Source organism: Oncorhynchus clarkii, chromosome 20 (assembly GCF_045791955.1).
Source record: "Oncorhynchus clarkii lewisi isolate Uvic-CL-2024 chromosome 20, UVic_Ocla_1.0, whole genome shotgun sequence".
Lineage (NCBI taxonomy): Eukaryota > Metazoa > Chordata > Actinopteri > Salmoniformes > Salmonidae > Oncorhynchus > Oncorhynchus clarkii.
This window is the reverse complement of record NC_092166.1, coordinates 52,506,682-52,525,772: the sequence shown is the minus strand read 5'-3', so window position 1 is coordinate 52,525,772 and position 19,091 is coordinate 52,506,682. Positions and strand designations below refer to the sequence as shown.

The following is a 19,091-nucleotide window of genomic DNA, read 5'->3' as shown; positions in this document are numbered from 1 at the left end:
AATTGTGTTTTCCCTTAGCATGCTATAGGTAGTGGGATCGATGCCCGCATTCCCCAAAAACATTTTTTTTGTGGATCCAAGAAAGCTCCAGTTCACACTTCATGCAGCCTTGTCTTACGACAACCTACTGTCATGTAACAATGACAAGCAACTTTCCTGTAACACTGATGTCAAAATGTCAGATGAAAAAGCAAGAAATTACTTACTTTCAGAGGAGCAGCGTAGCACACACCATTGAGGCCCACAAACAAAGCTGTGGATAGTTTCCTTGAAGCCAGAGCATGAAGAAAGAACAAATACAAATGCCGAAAACCGGGATTGAACCAGGGACCTTTAGATCTTCAGTCTAACGCTCTCCCAACTGAGCTATTTCGGCAATTCACTAATTTTATTAATTTTATTTCTGTGGCACCCTTGACATTTCACATGCATGTGACTCACAATTTTGACACTCAAAATGTACTACATAGCCAGTACGGGGATCAAACCCATGACCTTGGAGTTATTAGCACCACACTCTAACCAACTGAGCTAACCGGCCATTTGCTATTTTGCTCAATTGTTGAAATGCACCGAGCCTCTGCAAGTGCTGGCACGTAAACAAACAAGTCCACCAACAGCATAGCCTGACAAGACTGGACCCTTTAGGTTGCTTCTTGCGGAAATTCCAAACGGCTGGGGAATTAGCTCAAATGCTTTGCATGCGTGAGGTAGTGGGATCGATGCCTGCATTCTCCAAAAGCAAATTCTTTCATGGATCCAAGAAAACTCCAGTTCACACTTCATGCAGCCTTGTCTTACGACAACCTACTGTCATGTAAACAATGACAAGAAACTGTCATGTAACAATGACAAGAAACTCTCATGTAACCCTGATGTCACAATGTCAGATGAAAAAGAAAGACATTACTTACTTTCAGAGAGCAGCGTATCACACACTCTAACCAACTGAGCTAACCGGCCGCTGGCTACAGAGCACAGTTGTTGAGATGCACCGAGCCTCTGCAAGTGCTGGAGCACAAACTAACAAGTCCACCAACAGCATAGCCTGACAAGACTGGACACTCTTGGTTGCTCCTTGTGGCAATTCCAAACAGCTGGGGAATTTGATCAATTGGTATTGTGTTTGCTTAGCATGCTATAGGTAGTGGGATCGATGCCCGCATTCCCCAAAAACATTTTTTTTTGTGGATCCAAGAAAGCTCCAGTTCACACTTCATGCAGCCTTGTCTTACGACAACCTACTGTCATGTAACAATGACAAGCAACTTTCCTGTAACACTGATGTCAAAATGTCAGATGAAAAAGCAAGAAATTACTTACTTTCAGAGGAGCAGCGTAGCACACACCATTGAGGCCCACAAACAAAGCTGTGGATAGTTTCCTTGAAGCCAGAGCATGAAGAAAGAACAAATACAAATGCCGAAACCCGGGATCGAACCAGGGACCTTTAGATCTTCAGTCTAACGCTCTCCCAACTGAGCTATTACGGCAATTCACTAATTTTATTTCTGTGGCACCCTTGACAATTCACATGCATGTGACTCACAATTTTGACACTCAAAGTGTACATCATAACCAGTACGGGGATCGAACCCATGACCTTGGCGTTATTAGCACCACACTCTAACCAACTGAGCTAACCGGCCATTTGCTATTTTGCTCAATTGTTGAAATGCACCGAGCCTCTGCAAGTGCTGGCACGTAAACAAACAAGTCCACCAACAGCATAGCCTGACAAGACTGGACCCTCTAGGTTGCTTCTTGCGGAAATTCCAAACGGCTGGGGAATTAGCTCAAATGCTTTGCATGCGTGAGGTAGTGGGATCGATGCCTGCATTCTCCAAAAGCAAATTATTTCATACATAAGGGAACATTTCGGCATTTCGTGTATGATCAGTGAAAAATATTGCAAATGTACATATTGCAAACGTACGGTCCCTTAGTAGACGTCCGAAAACATTTGTAAAATTTGCGGTCGGCGTCGGCCCGTGCGGTAGGGCCAGACCTACCGGGAAGTCATCAAATGAACTTTGTCGGACATTCGGTTTCCGTTTTATAAAATAAACAAGTTTTGGACCATTTTTCCGCTATCCCGGAAATTCCCACAAGAGGGCATACGGAATCATATGGCAATTTGGCAAAACATCACGAATCACGACGGGGCCTTATCTCGAAAACGGAAAATATTTCGAAGCCGAAACTTGGTGAGCGTAGGTTTGGCATAATGGGCAGTTGGCCCCGAACAAGATGGCGTCTAGGCCTCAACGGTTTTTGAGTTATGGCCGTTTTTCTGGGATTAAAGGTCCAAAATGGAAGTAGAGAAATTATTTTTCCACTTCAGGTCAAAGTCAAGGAGCCTCCGGTGTCAATAAAAAAAGAACCAGCCATTTATCTATCGTCATTTAAGAGAAACGGAACAATGACAACTTGTTGATGGTCACAAATAGGCTTTTTTTTTTTTCAACGGTTACAGATCCAGTTGCAGGGTGTTCATACGAATCTTTTTAAAGTGTGCTGCGGAGCTCTGCGAGATTTCTGTGATTTTCTATGATTTTCTGAAATAACACACACATACTAAACCCTCCGTAAATAACTTAGTTCTTAACGTAAAGACTTAAAACTCAGGATTATGTAAAAGCATACCCCAATGAGGATATGTGGTGACTTATAGCTTCCTGTGCCAACCGGAAGTGCCATAATTGGTGTCTCAGGGGCTGTTTCGAAGGGTTAAAAAAGTCTGATCTGTCCAAAACTTCATATATGTGATTAGGCAACCCCCATGAACTGTAAATCAGTCATTTTTCCCCAAAAAAATCAAAGGAAAAAAAAATCACACTAAAACACAACTTGGATGGAGGGACGTATTGGGGTGCGTAGAGACAGACAGTGGCTGCAATAGTTAGCTTTGTTGGAGCTAAAAAAGAACCGTCAGACCTAGAGTTCTGAAACTTTAGAAACCTGTTCTAGACCTCCGGTCGATGGTACGTGGTGAGTTACGTGGCTCTAGACGGTTCTCGGACCGAGAAACAGCCTCGTACATTTGCAATACCTTCAATTCATTTTGACCATCACAAAAATGACGACGTTTAGAAAAGTCTCAGAGACGCAAGGCTAGGTGCATTGAAACCGGCTCGGCCCATAGAGACGGACCCCAACGTTTCTGTCCGATAGCTCGTTCAAGGACCCTGTAGCAAGGCATGGAAAAAAGTGGATTTTCAGCACCAGTTAGGGTTTTTCTCGGACACCAAATGACCTATCGAGCCGAAACTCGGGATTCGGGGTCGCCTCACATAGGACTTCACATAATGTCCGAACTGGACCCGCAGCTAGAACGTAACTATGTGTTTTACCTTTTTATTATGTTTTAAACTAAAGGCGCTGTGAATTATGGGACTGCTCTGACATATGTGATAGTTGGCTTCTAAATGAGTAGTAAAAAGTGGGTTTGGTGTCATAATGACATCTAATTGACTGATGGACACTGACTTGCTAGTTGACTTTTGTGCATTTGCAATATGTTTAAACGGAGAGGGACCATCACCAAAATGGCATTCTGAAATCAACACAAAAAATGGCATCACCATAGTCTCCAGACTGTGCTGAGTTCAACGAGCTATCCCGCTTGACCGTAGCTCGCTCGGTCTAAGCGCAACGACCATTAGAAAAGTAGGCCCAAAATGAAGCCTGCCCCACAATGTCATTTGCTTTTGAGTGACAGTGAGAGAACCGTTTAGGTGAGAAGAAAAATTCCACCACATGAATGTTCCTAAGGTCCTCCCGATCCGTGCAAGCCTAACCTTGACCGTGTGGCATTAACCCTTAACAGTAAAACAGTGTTTTTTGATCTCACAGATTACAGTGTCATCTCTCCCCATAGGAATACATTGCCTGCACCCCTAATTTCAACCTGAAGTCTATATGGGTTATGAATGCCGTATGAACCTGTCTTCGGTACCAGTCCATCAAGCCACTATGAGGTCTACCTGTGTTGATTCTGAGCTTCCTGGACCAACCGGAAGTGGTTAAAATGCCCCTAAAAGTGTTTACCCATACCCTGCCTGCAGTTTGACAGACATAGTGCATTCAACCCTGTGTAAATCAGTCAGTTCTTAACGTAAGGACTTAAAACTCAGGATTCTGTAACAGCATACCCCAATGAGGATATGTGTTGATTTATAGCTTCCTGTGCCAACCGGAAGTGCCATAATTGGTGTCTCAGGGGCTGTTTCGAGGGGTTAAAAAAGTCTGATCTTTCCAAAACTTCATATGTGTGATTAGGCAACCCCCATGAACTGTAAATCAGTCATTTTTCCCCAAAAAATTCAAAGGAAAAAAAAATCACACTAAAACACAACTTGGAAGGAGGGACGTATTGGGGTGCGTAGAGACAGACAGTGGCTGCAATAGTTAGCTTTGTTGGAGCTAAAAAAGAACCGTCAGACCTAGAGTTCCGAAACTTTAGAAACCTGTTCTAGACCTCCGGTCGATGGTACGTGGCTCTAGACGGTTCTCGGACCGAGAAACAGCCTCGTACGTTTGCAATACCTTCAATTCATTTTGACCATCACAAAAATGACGACGTTTAGAAAAGTCTCAGAGACGCAAGGCTAGGTGCATTGAAACCGGCTCGGCCCATAGAGACGGACCCCAACATTTCTGTCCGATAGCTCGTTCAAGGACCCCGTAGCAAGGCATGGAAAAAAAGTGGATTTTCAGCACCAATTAGGGTTTTTCTCGGACACCAAATGACCTATCGAGCCGAAACTCGGGATTCGGGGTCGCCTCACATAGGACTTCACATAATGTCCGAACTGGACCCGCAGCTAGAACGTAACTATGTGTTTTACCTTTTTATTATGTTTTAAACTGAAGGCGCTGTGAATTATGGGCCTGCTCTGACATATGTGATAGTTGGCTTCTAAATGAGTAGGAAAAAGTGGGTTTGGTGTCAATTGATATCCGTTTGGTGTCATAATGACATCTAATTGACTGATGGACACTGACTTGCTAGTTGACTTTTGTGCATTTGCAATATGTTTAAACGGAGAGGGACCATCACCAAAATGTCATTCTGAAATCAACACAAAAAATGGCATCACCATAGTCTCCAGACTGTGCCGAGTTCAACGAGACGCCCCGCTTGACCGTAGCTCGTTCTGAGTGCAGCGAACTTGAAAAAAAGAAGGCCCAAAATGAAGCCTGCCCCACAATGTCATTTGATTTTGGGTGGCAGTGAGAGAACCGTTAGGGTGAGAAGCACAATTCGACCTCAGGTGCGTTCCTGAGGTCCTCCCGATCCGTGCAAGCCTAACCTTGACCGTGTGACATTAACCCTTCACAGTAAAAAGAAGGTGTTTACTTGAAACAGCTTGCTTTGACTTCTCTCCCCATAGGAATACATTGCCTGCACCTCTAAATTCAACCTGAAGCCTATGTGGGTTATGAATGCCTTATGAACCTGTCTTCTAAGACAGTCCATCAGGCCACTATGAGGTCTACCTGTGTCGAATCTAAGCTTCCTGGAGCAACCGGAAGTGGTTAAAATCACCCTAAAAGTGTATACCCATACACTGCCTGCAGTTTGATAGACATAGTGCATTCAACCCTGTGTAGATCAGTCAATTCTTAACGTAAAGACTTAAAACTCAGGATTCTGTAAGTGGCTATGTCAACCAAGATATGTGTTAACTTATAGCTTCCTGTGCCAACCGGAAGTGCCATAATTGGTGTCTCAGGGGCTGTTTCGAGGGGTTAAAAAAGTCTGATCTCTCCAAAATGTCATATGTGTGACTAGGTAACCCTTCTGAACTGTAAATCAGTCATTTCTCCCAACAGATGTCAAAGAAAACCTCCCTCACACACACACAGGAAGGATGGAGTGATAAAGTGCGGTGCTTAAAGACACAGAGAGCAGGAAATGGCATTACCATAATCCCTAGGCCGTGCCGAGTTCAACGAGATATCCCTCTTGACCGTAGCTCGCTCGGTCTAGGCGCAGCGACCATTAGAAAGTAGGCCCAAAATGTAGCCTGCCCCACAATGTCATTTGATTTTGGGTGAGAGTGAGAGAACCGTTAGGGTGAGAAGACAAATTCCACCACAGGAATGTTCCTAAGGTCCTCTCGATCCGTGCAAGCCTAACCTTGACCGTGTGGCATTAACCCTTAACAGTAAAACAGTGTTTTTTGATCTCACAGATTACAGTGTCATCTCTCCCCATAGGAATACATTGCCTGCACCCCTAATTTCAACCTGAAGTCTATATGGGTTATGAATGCCGTATGAACCTGTCTTCGGTACCAGTCCATCAGGCCACTATGAGGTCTACCTGTGTTGATTCTAAGCTTCCTGGACCAACCGGAAGTGGTTAAAATCACCCTAAAAGTGTTTACCCATACCCTGTCTGCAGTTTGATAGACATAGTGCATTCAACCCTGTGTAAATCAGTCAATTCTTAACGTAAGGACTTAAAACTCAGGATTCTGTAACAGCATACCCCAATGAGGATATGTGTTGATTTATAGCTTCCTGTGCCAACCGGAAGTGCCATAATTGGTGTCTCAGGGGCTGTTTCGAAGGGTTAAAAAAGTCAGATCTGTCCAAAACTTCATATATGTGATTAGGCAACCCCCATGAACTGTAAATCAGTCATTTTCCCCCAAAAAATCAAAGGAAAAAAAAATCACACTAAAACACAACTTGGATGGAGGGACGTATTGGGGTGCGTAGAGACAGACAGTGGCTGCAATAGTTAGCTTTGTTGGAGCTAAAAAAGAACCGTCAGACCTAGAGTTCCGAAACTTTAGAAACCTGTTCTAGACCTCCGGTCGATGGTACGTGGTGAGTTACGTGGCTCTAGACGGTTCTCGGACCGAGAAACAGCCTCGTACATTTGCAATACCTTCAATTCATTTTGACCATCACAAAAATGACGACGTTTAGAAAAGTCTCAGAGACGCAAGGCTAGGTGCATTGAAACCGTCTCGGCCCATAGAGACGGACCCCAACGTTTCTGTCCGATAGCTCGTTCAAGGACCCTGTAGCAAGGCATGGAAAAAAGTGGATTTTCAGCACCAATTAGGGTTTTTCTCGGACACCAAATGACCTATCGAGCCGAAACTTGGGATTCGGGGTCGCCTCAGCTAGGCTAACACATAACATAAGAAATGGACCCGCAGCTAGAACGTAACTACGTGTTTTATGGTTTTTTTATGGTTTGAACCGAAGGCGTTGTGAATTTTGGGCCAGCTCTGAAGTATGTAATAGTTGGCTACTAAACGAGTTGGAAAAAGTGGGTTTGGTGTCAGTTTGTATCAGTTTGGTGTCAGAATGATATCTAATTGACTGATGGACTCTTGTCCACTTGACTCTTGTACATTTGCAATATGTTTAAACAGTGAGGTACCATCACCAAAAGCGACATTCTGAAATCAACCCTAACGAGCGATTGAGATGAACCAGAATCACTGCAAAGCCATCCCGAGTTCATCGGGCCAGTCAATTTCACATTCCTGCAGGATTTTTATAGCATGACCAATTGGTGATGGTACCTGCCCATTGAAACATATTGCAAATGCACAGTGACTTTGAAAAAGTAAGGAAACATAAACAATTTTTTTTTATTTTTGGGTGACCAGTTGCACGTGCATTTGCAATATGATTCTATAGTGAAAAAACATCACCAAATGCGACATTCTGAAATCAACCCAAACGAGCGATTGAGATGACCCAGAATCACTGCAAAGCCATCCCGAGTTCATCGGGCCAGTCAATTTCACATTCCTGCAGGATTTTTATAGCATGACCAATTCGTGATGGTACCTGCCCATTAAAACATATTGCAAATGCACAGTGACTTTGAAAAAGTAAGGAAACATAAACAATTTTTTTTTATTTTTGGGTGACCAGTTGCACGTGCATTTGCAATATGATTCTATAGTGAAAAAACATCACCAAATGCGACATTCTGAAATCAACCCAAACGAGCGATTGAGATGACCCAGAATCACTGCAAAGCCATCCCGAGTTCATCGGGCCAGTCAATTTCACATTCCTGCAGGATTTTTATAGCATGACCAATTCGTGATGGTACCTGCCCATTGAAACATATTGCAAATGCACAGTGACTTTGAAAAAGTAAGGAAACATAGAATCAAATTTTTTTTTTTGGGTTACCAGTTGCACATTTCAGATTACCAGTTGCACATTTCAGATCACCAGTTGCACGGAGGAAAATCGTTACTTTTGACTTTGACTTTTGACTTCCTATGATATCATATTGCAAATGGACAAAACATATGCCTTATGCACAAGTAAAACAAAAAAAAATTATGATAATACAAGTTGACAAAGGTATAGTTTGAGCAAAGTATAGTTTGAATTTTGAGCATGACAAATTCGTGATGGTACCTGCCCATTAAAACATATTGCAAATGCACAGTGACTTTGAAAAAGTAAGGAAACATAAACAAATGGACATAATGAAATCATCATTTTTTTTTTCCGGTTACCAGTTGCACGCGCATTTGCAATATGATTCTATAGTGAAAAAACATCACCAAATGGACATGATGAAATCAACACAACGAGTGATGGAAATGAACAACTATCACTGCCCGGCCGTCCCGAGTTCATCAGTTCAGTCAATTTTGGCCCCCAAAAAAATTGACTTTTGACTTTGACTTTTGACTTCCTGTGAAATCATATTGCAAATGGACAAATCATGTTCCTTATGCACAAGTAAAAAAAATAAAATTATGATAAAACATTTTACAAAAGTATATTCATACACTTCTTACACATGATTAATTGTCTTAAAATCGAAACAATTTCGAAAAACGGTCCAGAAAGCACTTTTTTTAGTTTTTAAAGTTTAAAAAAAAAATCACATTTTCGACTTTTGACATCCTATTAAATCATATTGCAAATGGACAAAACATATGCCTTATGCACAAGTAAAAAAAAATAAAAAATTATGATAATAAAATACGAATAAAGTATGTTGATACAGTTCTTATACGTGTGTAATTGACATAAAAATTGAAAGAATTTTGAAAAACGGTCCAGAAAGCACTTTTTTAAGGATGTGTGAAGTTTTTTACCAAATTTTGACATTTTTGACTTTTGACTTCCTATGAAATCATATTCCAAATGGAGAAAACATATGCCTTATGCACAAGTAAAAAAAAAAAAAAAAATGATAATAAAGTATGACTAAAGTATGTTGATAAAGTTCTTATACATGTGTAATTGACATAAAAATTGAAAGAATTTTGAAAAACGGTCCAGAAAGCACTTTTTTAAGGATGTGTGAAGTTTTTTACCAAATTTTGACATTTTTGACTTTTGACTTTTGACTTCCTATGAAATCATATTGCAAATGGACAATGCCTTATGCGCATGTAATTAAAAAAAAAAATGTGATATCAAAATTGGACAAAAGTATATTCATACAGTTCTTACACATGTGTAATTGACAAAAAAAGTGAAAGAATTTCGAAAAACGGCCCAGAAAGCACTTTTTTAAGGGGTGATAAGTTTTGGAAAAAAAAATCATTTTTTTAAAATTTTGCTTTTGGATGTTGACTTGGGTTGCATTTCCAACATGAAAAACCCCGGTGGAGCGCACTCGCCCCCTGTTGGATTTTTGAGGTGTTACAATTGGCAATTGCCATATGGCATTTGCCATATACTTTGCACGAATCAACGCCGCTTTGGGTGGTATTGGACATCGTGTAAATGGTTTGTCCAATGCCAATATCTTGCCATTAATTTTTGTCCAATTCAGGGGGGTATTCCCTTACATGGATCCAAGAAAACTCCAGTTCACACTTCATGCAGCCTTGTCTTACGACAACCTACTGTCATGTAAACAATGACAAGAAACTGTCATGTAACAATGACAAGAAACTCTCATGTAACCCTGATGTCACAATGTCAGATGAAAAAGAAATACATTATTTACTTTCAGAGAGCAGCGTATCACACACTCTAACCAACTGAGCTAACCGGCCGCTGGCTACAGAGCACAGTTCTTGAGATGCACCGAGCCTCTGCAAGTGCTGGAGCACAAACTAACAAGTCCACCAACAGCATAGCCTGACAAGACTGGACACTCTTGGTTGCTCCTTGTGGCAATTCCAAACAGCTGGGGAATTTGATCAATTGGTATTGTGTTTGCTTAGCATGCTGTAGGTAGTGGGATCGATGCCCGCATTCCCCAAAAACATTTTTTTTTGTGGATCCAAGAAAGCTCCAGTTCACACTTCATGCAGCCTTGTCTTACGACAACCTACTGTCATGTAACAATGACAAGCAACTTTCCTGTAACACTGATGTCAAAATGTCAGATGAAAAAGCAAGAAATTACTTACTTTCAGAGGAGCAGCGTAGTACACACCATTGAGGCCCACAAACAAAGCTGTGGATAGTTTCCTTGAAGCCAGAGCATCAAGAAAGAACAAATACAAATGCCGAAACCCGGGATCGAACCAGGGACCTTTAGATCTTCAGTCTAACGCTCTCCCAACTGAGCTATTTCGGCAATTCACTAATTTTTTTTCACCCTTGACAATTCACATGCATGTGACTCACAATTTTGACACTCAAAATGTATATCATAGCCAGTACGGGGATCGAACCCATGACCTTGGCGTTATTAGCACCACACTCTAACCAACTGAGCTAACCGGCCATTTGCTATTTTGCTCAATTGTTGAAATGCACCGAGCCTCTGCAAGTGCTGGCACGTAAACAAACAAGTCCACCAACAGCATAGCCTGACAAGACTGGACCCTCTAGGTTGCTTCTTGCGGAAATTCCAAACGGCTGGGGAATTAGCTCAAATGCTTTGCATGCGTGAGGTAGTGGGATCGATGCCTGCATTCTCCAAAAGCAAATTCTTTCATGGATCCAAGAAAACTCCAGTTCACACTTCATGCAGCCTTGTCTTACGACAACCTACTGTCATGTAAACAATGACAAGAAACTGTCATGTAACAATGACAAGAAACTCTCATGTAACACTGATGTCACAATGTCAGATGAAAAAGAAAGACATTACTTACTTTCAGAGAGCAGCGTATCACACACTCTAACCAACTGAGCTAACCGGCCGCTGGCTACAGAGCACAGTTGTTGAGATGAACCGAGCCTCTGCAAGTGCTGGAGCACAAACTAACAAGTCCACCAACAGCATAGCCTGACAAGACTGGACACTCTTGGTTGCTCCTTGTGGCAATTCCAAACAGCTGGGGAATTTGATCAATTGGTATTGTGTTTGCTTAGCATGCTATAGGTAGTGGGATCGATGCCCGCATTCCCCAAAAACATTTTTTTTTGTGGATCCAAGAAAGCTCCAGTTCACACTTCATGCAGCCTTGTCTTACGACAACCTACTGTCATGTAACAATGACAAGCAACTTTCCTGTAACACTGATGTCAAAATGTCAGATGAAAAAGCAAGAAATTACTTACTTTCAGAGGAGCAGCGTAGCACACACCATTGAGGCCCACAAACAAAGCTGTGGATAGTTTCCTTGAAGCCAGAGCATGAAGAAAGAACAAATGCCGAAACCCGGGATCGAACCAGGGACCTTCAGATCTTCAGTCTAACACTCTCCCAACTGAGCTATTTCGGCAATTCATTAAATGTATTTCTGTGGCACCCTTGACAATTCACATGCATGTGACTCACAATTTTGACACTCAAAATGTACATCATAGCCAGTACGGGGATCGAACCCATGACCTTGGCGTTATTAGCACCACACTCTAACCAACTGAGCTAACCGGCCATTTGCTATTTTGCTCAATTGTTGAAATGCACCGAGCCTCTGCAAGTGCTGGCACGTAAACAAACAAGTCCACCAACAGCATAGCCTGACAAGACTGGACCCTCTAGGTTGCTTCTTGCGGAAATTCCAAACGGCTGGGGAATTAGCTCAAATGCTTTGCATGCGTGAGGCAGTGGGATCGATGCCTGCATTCTCCAAAAGCATATTCTTTCATGGATCCAACAAAACTCCAGTTCACACTTCATGCAGCCTTGTCTTACGACAACCTACTGTCATGTAAACAATGACAAGAAACTGTCATGTAACAATGACAAGAAACTCTCATGTAACCCTGATGTCACAATGTCAGATGAAAAAGAAAGACATTACTTACTTTCAGAGAGCAGCGTATCACACACTCTAACCAACTGAGCTAACCGGCCGCTGGCTACAGAGCACAGTTGTTGAGATGCACCGAGCCTCTGCAAGTGCTGGAGCACAAACTAACAAGTCCACCAACAGCATAGCCTGACAAGACTGGACACTCTTGGTTGCTCCTTGTGGCAATCCCAAACAGCTGGGGAATTTGATCAATTGGTATTGTGTTTGCTTAGCATGCTATAGGTAGTGGGATCGATGCCCGTATTCCCCAAAAACATTTTTTTTTGTGGATCCAAGAAAGCTCCAGTTCACACTTCATGCAGCCTTGTCTTACGACAACCTACTGTCATGTAACAATGACAAGCAACTTTCCTGTAACACTGATGTCAAAATGTCAGATGAAAAAGCAAGAAATTACTTACTTTCAGAGGAGCAGCGTAGTACACACCATTGAGGCCCACAAACAAAGCTGTGGATAGTTTCCTTGAAGCCAGAGCATCAAGAAAGAACAAATACAAATGCCGAAACCCGGGATCGAACCAGGGACCTTTAGATCTTCAGTCTAACGCTCTCCCAACTGAGCTATTTCGGCAATTCACTCATTTTTTTTCACCCTTGACAATTCACATGCATGTGACTCACAATTTTGACACTCAAAATGTATATCATAGCCAGTAGGGGGATCGAACCCATGACCTTGGCGTTATTAGCACCACACTCTAACCAACTGAGCTAACCAGCCATTTGCTATTTTGCTCAATTGTTAAAATGCACCGAGCCTCTGCAAGTGTGCAAGTGCTGACACGTAAACAAACAAGTCCACCAACAGCATAGCCTGACAAGACTGGACCCTTTCATGGATTTCATTAGGTTGCTTCTTGCGGAAATTCCAAACGGCTGGGGAATTAGCTCAAATGCTTTGCATGCGTGAGGTAGTGGGATCGATGCCTGCATTCTCCAAAAGCATATTCTTTCATGGATCCAAGAAAACTCCAGTTCACACTTCATGCAGCCTTGTCTTACGACAACCTACTGTCATGTAAACAATGACAAGAAACTCTCATGTAACCCTGATGTCACAATGTCAGATGAAAAAGAAAGACATTACTTACTTTCAGAGAGCAGCGTATCACACACTCTAACCAACTGAGCTAACCGGCCGCTGGCTACAGAGCACAGTTGTTGAGATGCACCGAGCCTCTGCAAGTGCTGGAGCACAAACTAACAAGTCCACCAACAGCATAGCCTGACAAGACTGGACACTCTTGGTTGCTCCTTGTGGCAATTCCAAACAGCTGGGGAATTTGATCAATTGGTATTGTGTTTGCTTAGCATGCTATAGGTAGTGGGATCGATGCCCGCATTCCCCAAAAACATTTTTTTTTGTCGATCCAAGAAAGCTCCAGTTCACACTTCATGCAGCCTTGTCTTACGACAACCTACTGTCATGTAACAATGACAAGCAACTTTCCTGTAACACTGATGTCAAAATGTCAGATGAAAAAGCAAGAAATTACTTACTTTCAGAGGAGCAGCGTAGCACACACCATTGAGGCCCACAAACAAAGCTGTGGATAGTTTCCTTGAAGCCAGAGCATGAAAAAAGAACAAATGCCGAAACCCGGGATCGAACCAGGGACCTTCAGATCTTCAGTCTAACGCTCTCCCAACTGAGCTATTTCGGCAATTCATTAAATGTATTTCTGTGGCACCCTTGACAATTCACATGCATGTGACTCACAATTTTGACACTCAAAATGTACATCATAACCAGTACGGGGATCGAACCCATGACCTTGGCCTTATTAGCATCACACTCTAACCAACTGAGCTAACTGGCCTTTTGGTATTTTGCTCAATTGTGGAAATGCACCGAGCCTCTGCAAGTGCTGGCACGTAAACAAACAAGTCCACCAACAGCATAGCCTGACAAACTGGACCCTCTAGGTTGCTTCTTGCGGAAATTCCAAACGGCTGGGGAATTAGCTCAAATGCTTAGCATGCGTGAGGTAGTGGGATCGATGCCTGCGTTCTCCAAAAGCATATTCTTTCATGGATCCAAGAAAACTCCAGTTCACACTTCATGCAGCCTTGTCTTACGACAACCTACTGTCATGTAAACAATGACAAGAAACTGTCATGTAACAATGACAAGAAACTCTCATGTAACACTGATGTCACAATGTCAGATGAAAAAGAAAGACATTACTTACTTTCAGAGAGCAGCGTATCACACACTCTAACCAACTGAGCTAACCGGCCGCTGGCTACAGAGCACAGTTGTTGAGATGCACCGAGCCTCTGCAAGTGCTGGAGCACAAACTAACAAGTCCACCAACAGCATAGCCTGACAAGACTGGACACTCTTGGTTGCTCCTTGTGGCAATTCCAAACAGCTGGGGAATTTGATCAATTGGTATTGTGTTTGCTTAGCATGCTGTAGGTAGTGGGATCGATGCACGCATTCCCCAAAAACATTTTTTTTTGTGGATCCAAGAAAGCTCCAGTTCACACTTCATGCAGCCTCGTCTTACGACAACCTACTGTCATGTAACAATGACAAGCAACTTTCCTGTAACACTGATGTCAAAATGTCAGATGAAAAAGCAAGAAATTACTTACTTTCAGAGGAGCAGCGTAGCACACACCATTGAGGCCCACAAACAAAGCAGTGGATAGTTTCCTTGAAGCCAGAGCATGAAGAAAGAACAAATCCCGAAACCCGGGATCGAACCAGGGACCTTTAGATCTTCAGTCTCTCCCAACTGAGCTATTTCGGCAACTCACTAACTTTATTTCTGTGGCACCCTTGACAATTCACATGCATGTGACTCACAATTTTGACACTCAAAATGTACATCATAACCAGTACGGGGATCGAACCCATGACCTTGGCGTTATTAGCACCACACTCTAACCAACTGAGCTAACCGGCCATTTGCTATTTTGCTCAATTGTTGAAATGCACCGAGCCTCTGCAAGTGCTGGCACGTAAACAAACAAGTCCACCAACAGCATAGCCTGACAAGACTGGACCCTCTAGGTTGCTTCTTGCGGAAATTCCAAACGGCTGGGGAATTAGCTCAAATGCTTTGCATGCGTGAGGTAGTGGGATCGATGCCTGCATTCTCCAAAAGCAAATTCTTTCAAGGATCCAAGAAAACTCCAGTTCACACTTCATGCAGCCTTGTCTTACGACAACCTACTGTCATGTAAACAATGACAAGAAACTGTCATGTAACAATGCCAAGAAACTCTCATGTAACACTGATGTCACAATGTCAGATGAAAAAGAAAGACATTACTTACTTTCAGAGAGCAGCGTATCACACACTCTAACCAACTGAGCTAAACCGGCCGCTGGCTACAGAGCACAGTCGTTGAGATGCACCGAGCCTCTGCAAGTGCTGGAGCACAAACTAACAAGTCCACCAACAGCATAGCCTGACAAGACTGGACACTCTTGGTTGCTCCTTGTGGCAATTCCAAACAGCTGGGGAATTTGATCAATTGGTATTGTGTTTGCTTAGCATGCTGTAGGTAGTGGGATCGATGCCCGCATTCCCCAAAAACATTTTTTTTTGTCGATCCAAGAAAGCTCCAGTTCACACTTCATGCAGCCTTGTCTTACGACAACCTACTGTCATGTAACAATGACAAGCAACTTTCCTGTAACACTGATGTCAAAATGTCAGATGAAAAAGCAAGAAATTACTTACTTTCAGAGGAGCAGCGTAGCACACACCATTGAGGCCCACAAACAAAGCTGTGGATAGTTTCCTTGAAGCCAGAGCATGAAGAAAGAACAAATACAAATGCCGAAACCAGGGATCGAAACAGGGACCTAACCAGGGACCTTTAGATCTTCAGTCTAACGCTCTCCCAACTGAGCTATTTCGGCAATTCACTAAATGTATTTCTGTGGCACCCTTGACAATTCACATGCATGTGACTCACAATTTTGACACTCAAAATGTACATCATAACCAGTACAGGGATCGAACCCATGACCTTGGCGTTATTAGCATCACACTCTAACCAACTGAGCTAACCCGCCATTTGGTATTTAGCTCAATTGTGGAAATGCACCAAGCCTCTGCAAGTGCTGGCATGTAAACAAACAAGTCCACCAACAGCATAGCCTGACAAGACTGGACCCTCTAGGTTGCTTCTTGCGGAAATTCCAAACGGCTGGGGAATTAGCTCAAATGCTTAGCATGCGTGAGGTAGTGGGATCGATGCCTGCATTCTCCAAAAGCAAATTCTTTCATGGATCCAAGAAAACTCCAGTTCACACTTCATGCAGTCTTACGACAACCTACTGTCATGTAACAATGACAAGCAACTTTCCTGTAACACTGATGTCAAAATGTCAGATGAAAAAGCAAGAAATTACTTACTTTAAGAGGAGCAGCGTAGCACACACCATCGAGGCCCACAAACAAAGCTGTGGATAGTTTCCTTGAAGCCAGAGCATGAAGAAAGAACAAATACGAATGCCGAAACCCGGGATCGAACCAGGGACCTTTAGATCTTCAGTCTAACGCTCTCCCAACTGAGCTATTTCGGCAATCCACTAAATGTATTTCTGTGGCACCCTTGACAATTCACATGCATGTGACTCACAATTTTGACACTCAAAATGTACATCATAACCAGTACAGGGATCGAACCCATGACCTTGGCTTTATCAGCATCACACTCTAACCAACTGAGCTAACCCTCCTTTTGGTGTTTTGCTAAATTGTGGAAATGCACCTAGCCTCTGCAAGTGCTGGCATGTAAACAAACAAGTCCACCAACAGCATAGCCTGACAAGACTGGACCCTCTAGGTTGCTTCTTGCGGAAATTCCAAACGGCTGGGGAATTAGCTCAAATGCTTTGCATGCGTGAGGTAGTGGGATCGATTCCTGCATTCTCCAAAAGCATATTCTTTCATGGATCCAAGAAAACTCCAGTTCACACTTCATGCAGCCTTGTCTTACGACAACCTACTGTCATGTAACAATGACAAGCAACTTTCCTGTAACACTGATGTCAAAATGTCAGATGAAAAAGCAAGAAATTACTTACTTTCAGAGGAGCAGCGTAGCACACACCATTGAGGCCCACAAACAAAGCTGTGGATAGTTTCCTTGAAGCCAGAGCATGAAGAAAGAACAAACACAAATGCCGAAACCAGGGATCGAACCAGGGACCTAACCAGGGACCTTTAGATCTTCAGTCTAACGCTCTCCCAACTGAGCTATTTCGGCAATTCACTAAATGTATTTCTGTGGCACCCTTGACAATTCACATGCATGTGACTCACAATTTTGACACTCAAAATGTACATCATAACCAGTACAGGGATCGAACCCATGACCTTGGCGTTATTAGCATCACACTCTAACCAACTGAGCTAACCCGCCATTTTGTATTTTGCTCAATTGTGGAAATGCACCAAGCCTCTGCAAGTGCTGGCATGTAAACAAACAAGTCCACCAACAGCATAGCCTGACAAGACTGGACCCTCTAGGTTGCTTATTGCGGAAATTCCAAACGGCTGGGGAATTAGCTCAAATGCTTAGCATGCGTGAGGTAGTGGGATCGATGCCTGCATTCTCCAAAAGCAAATTCTTTCATGGATCCAAGAAAACTCCAGTTCACACTTCATGCAGTCTTACGACAACCTACTGTCATGTAACAATGACAAGCAACTTTCCTGTAACACTGATGTCAAAATGTCAGATGAAAAAGCAAGAAATTACTTACTTTCAGAGGAGCAGCGTAGCACACACCATTGAGGCCCACAAACAAAGCTGTGGATAGTTTCCTTGAAGCCAGAGCATGAAGAAAGAACAAATACGAATGCCGAAACCCGGGATCGAACCAGGGACCTTCAGATCTTCAGTCTAACGCTCTCCCAACTGAGCTATTTCGGCAATCCACTAAATGTATTTCTGTGGCACCCTTGACAATTCACATGCATGTGACTCACAATTTTGACACTCAAAATGTACATCATAACCAGTACAGGGATCGAACCCATGACCTTGGCATTATCAGCATCACACTCTAACCAACTGAGCTAACCCTCCTTTTGGTATTTTGCTAAATTGTGGAAATGCACCTAGCCTCTGCAAGTGCTGGCATGTAAACAAACAAGTCCACCAACAGCATAGCCTGACAAGACTGGACCCTCTAGGTTGCTTCTTGCGGAAATTCCAAACGGCTGGGGAATTAGCTCAAATGCTTTGCATGCGTGAGGTAGTGGGATCGATTCCTGCATTCTCCAAAAGCATATTCTTTCATGGATCCAAGAAAACTCCAGTTCACACTTCATGCAGCCTTGTCTTACGACAACCTACTGTCATGTAACAATGACAAGCAACTTTCCTGTAACACTGATGTCAAAATGTCAGATGAAAAAGCAAGAAATTACTTACTTTCAGAGGAGCAGCGTAGCACACACCATTGAGGCCCACAAACAAAGCTGTGGATAGTTTCCTTGAAGCCAGAGCATGAAGAAAGAACAAACACAAATGCCGAAACCAGGGATCGAACCAGGGACCTAAACAGGGACCTTTAGATCTTCAGTCTAACGCTCTCCCAACTGAGCTATTTCGGCAATTCACTAAATGTATTTCTGTGGCACCCTTGACAATTCACATGCATGTGACTCACAATTTTGACACTCAAAATGTACATCATAACCAGTACAGGGATCGAACCCATGACCTTGGCGTTATTAGCATCACACTCTAACCAACTGAGCTAACCCGCCATTTTGTATTTTGCTCAATTGTGGAAATGCACCAAGCCTCTGCAAGTGCTGGCATGTAAACAAACAAGTCCACCAACAGCATAGCCTGACAAGACTGGACCCTCTAGGTTGCTTCTTGCGGAAATTCCAAACGGCTGGGGAATTAGCTCAAATGCTTAGCATGCGT

The 19,091-nt window shown here is 42.9% G+C and overlaps 14 non-coding genes across 14 annotated transcripts; all 14 read right to left on the bottom strand.

The window, feature by feature from the left end:
* Window positions 1–303: 303 nt before the first annotated feature.
* Window positions 304–376, bottom strand: trnaf-gaa (transfer RNA phenylalanine (anticodon GAA)). Its single transcript has one exon. It is a non-coding gene; the product is annotated as a tRNA-Phe (tRNA).
* Window positions 377–1,420: 1,044 nt separating this feature from the next.
* trnaf-gaa (transfer RNA phenylalanine (anticodon GAA)) lies at window positions 1,421–1,493 on the bottom strand. The gene has a single exon. It is a non-coding gene; the product is annotated as a tRNA-Phe (tRNA).
* Window positions 1,494–1,575: 82 nt separating this feature from the next.
* trnai-aau (transfer RNA isoleucine (anticodon AAU)) lies at window positions 1,576–1,649 on the bottom strand. Its single transcript has one exon. It is a non-coding gene; the product is annotated as a tRNA-Ile (tRNA).
* Window positions 1,650–10,473: 8,824 nt separating this feature from the next.
* Window positions 10,474–10,546, bottom strand: trnaf-gaa (transfer RNA phenylalanine (anticodon GAA)). The gene has a single exon. It is a non-coding gene; the product is annotated as a tRNA-Phe (tRNA).
* Window positions 10,547–10,622: 76 nt separating this feature from the next.
* On the bottom strand, window positions 10,623–10,696 carry trnai-aau (transfer RNA isoleucine (anticodon AAU)). Its single transcript has one exon. It is a non-coding gene; the product is annotated as a tRNA-Ile (tRNA).
* An 873-nt stretch (window positions 10,697–11,569) lies between these two features.
* Window positions 11,570–11,642, bottom strand: trnaf-gaa (transfer RNA phenylalanine (anticodon GAA)). The gene has a single exon. It is a non-coding gene; the product is annotated as a tRNA-Phe (tRNA).
* Window positions 11,643–11,724: 82 nt separating this feature from the next.
* trnai-aau (transfer RNA isoleucine (anticodon AAU)) lies at window positions 11,725–11,798 on the bottom strand. Its single transcript has one exon. It is a non-coding gene; the product is annotated as a tRNA-Ile (tRNA).
* An 879-nt stretch (window positions 11,799–12,677) lies between these two features.
* On the bottom strand, window positions 12,678–12,750 carry trnaf-gaa (transfer RNA phenylalanine (anticodon GAA)). The gene has a single exon. It is a non-coding gene; the product is annotated as a tRNA-Phe (tRNA).
* Window positions 12,751–12,826: 76 nt separating this feature from the next.
* trnai-aau (transfer RNA isoleucine (anticodon AAU)) lies at window positions 12,827–12,900 on the bottom strand. Its single transcript has one exon. It is a non-coding gene; the product is annotated as a tRNA-Ile (tRNA).
* An 870-nt stretch (window positions 12,901–13,770) lies between these two features.
* Window positions 13,771–13,843, bottom strand: trnaf-gaa (transfer RNA phenylalanine (anticodon GAA)). The gene has a single exon. It is a non-coding gene; the product is annotated as a tRNA-Phe (tRNA).
* A 1,177-nt stretch (window positions 13,844–15,020) lies between these two features.
* Window positions 15,021–15,094, bottom strand: trnai-aau (transfer RNA isoleucine (anticodon AAU)). Its single transcript has one exon. It is a non-coding gene; the product is annotated as a tRNA-Ile (tRNA).
* A 1,561-nt stretch (window positions 15,095–16,655) lies between these two features.
* On the bottom strand, window positions 16,656–16,728 carry trnaf-gaa (transfer RNA phenylalanine (anticodon GAA)). Its single transcript has one exon. It is a non-coding gene; the product is annotated as a tRNA-Phe (tRNA).
* A 601-nt stretch (window positions 16,729–17,329) lies between these two features.
* Window positions 17,330–17,414, bottom strand: trnaf-gaa (transfer RNA phenylalanine (anticodon GAA)). Its single transcript has one exon. It is a non-coding gene; the product is annotated as a tRNA-Phe (tRNA).
* A 596-nt stretch (window positions 17,415–18,010) lies between these two features.
* Window positions 18,011–18,083, bottom strand: trnaf-gaa (transfer RNA phenylalanine (anticodon GAA)). Its single transcript has one exon. It is a non-coding gene; the product is annotated as a tRNA-Phe (tRNA).
* Window positions 18,084–19,091: the final 1,008 nt, after the last annotated feature.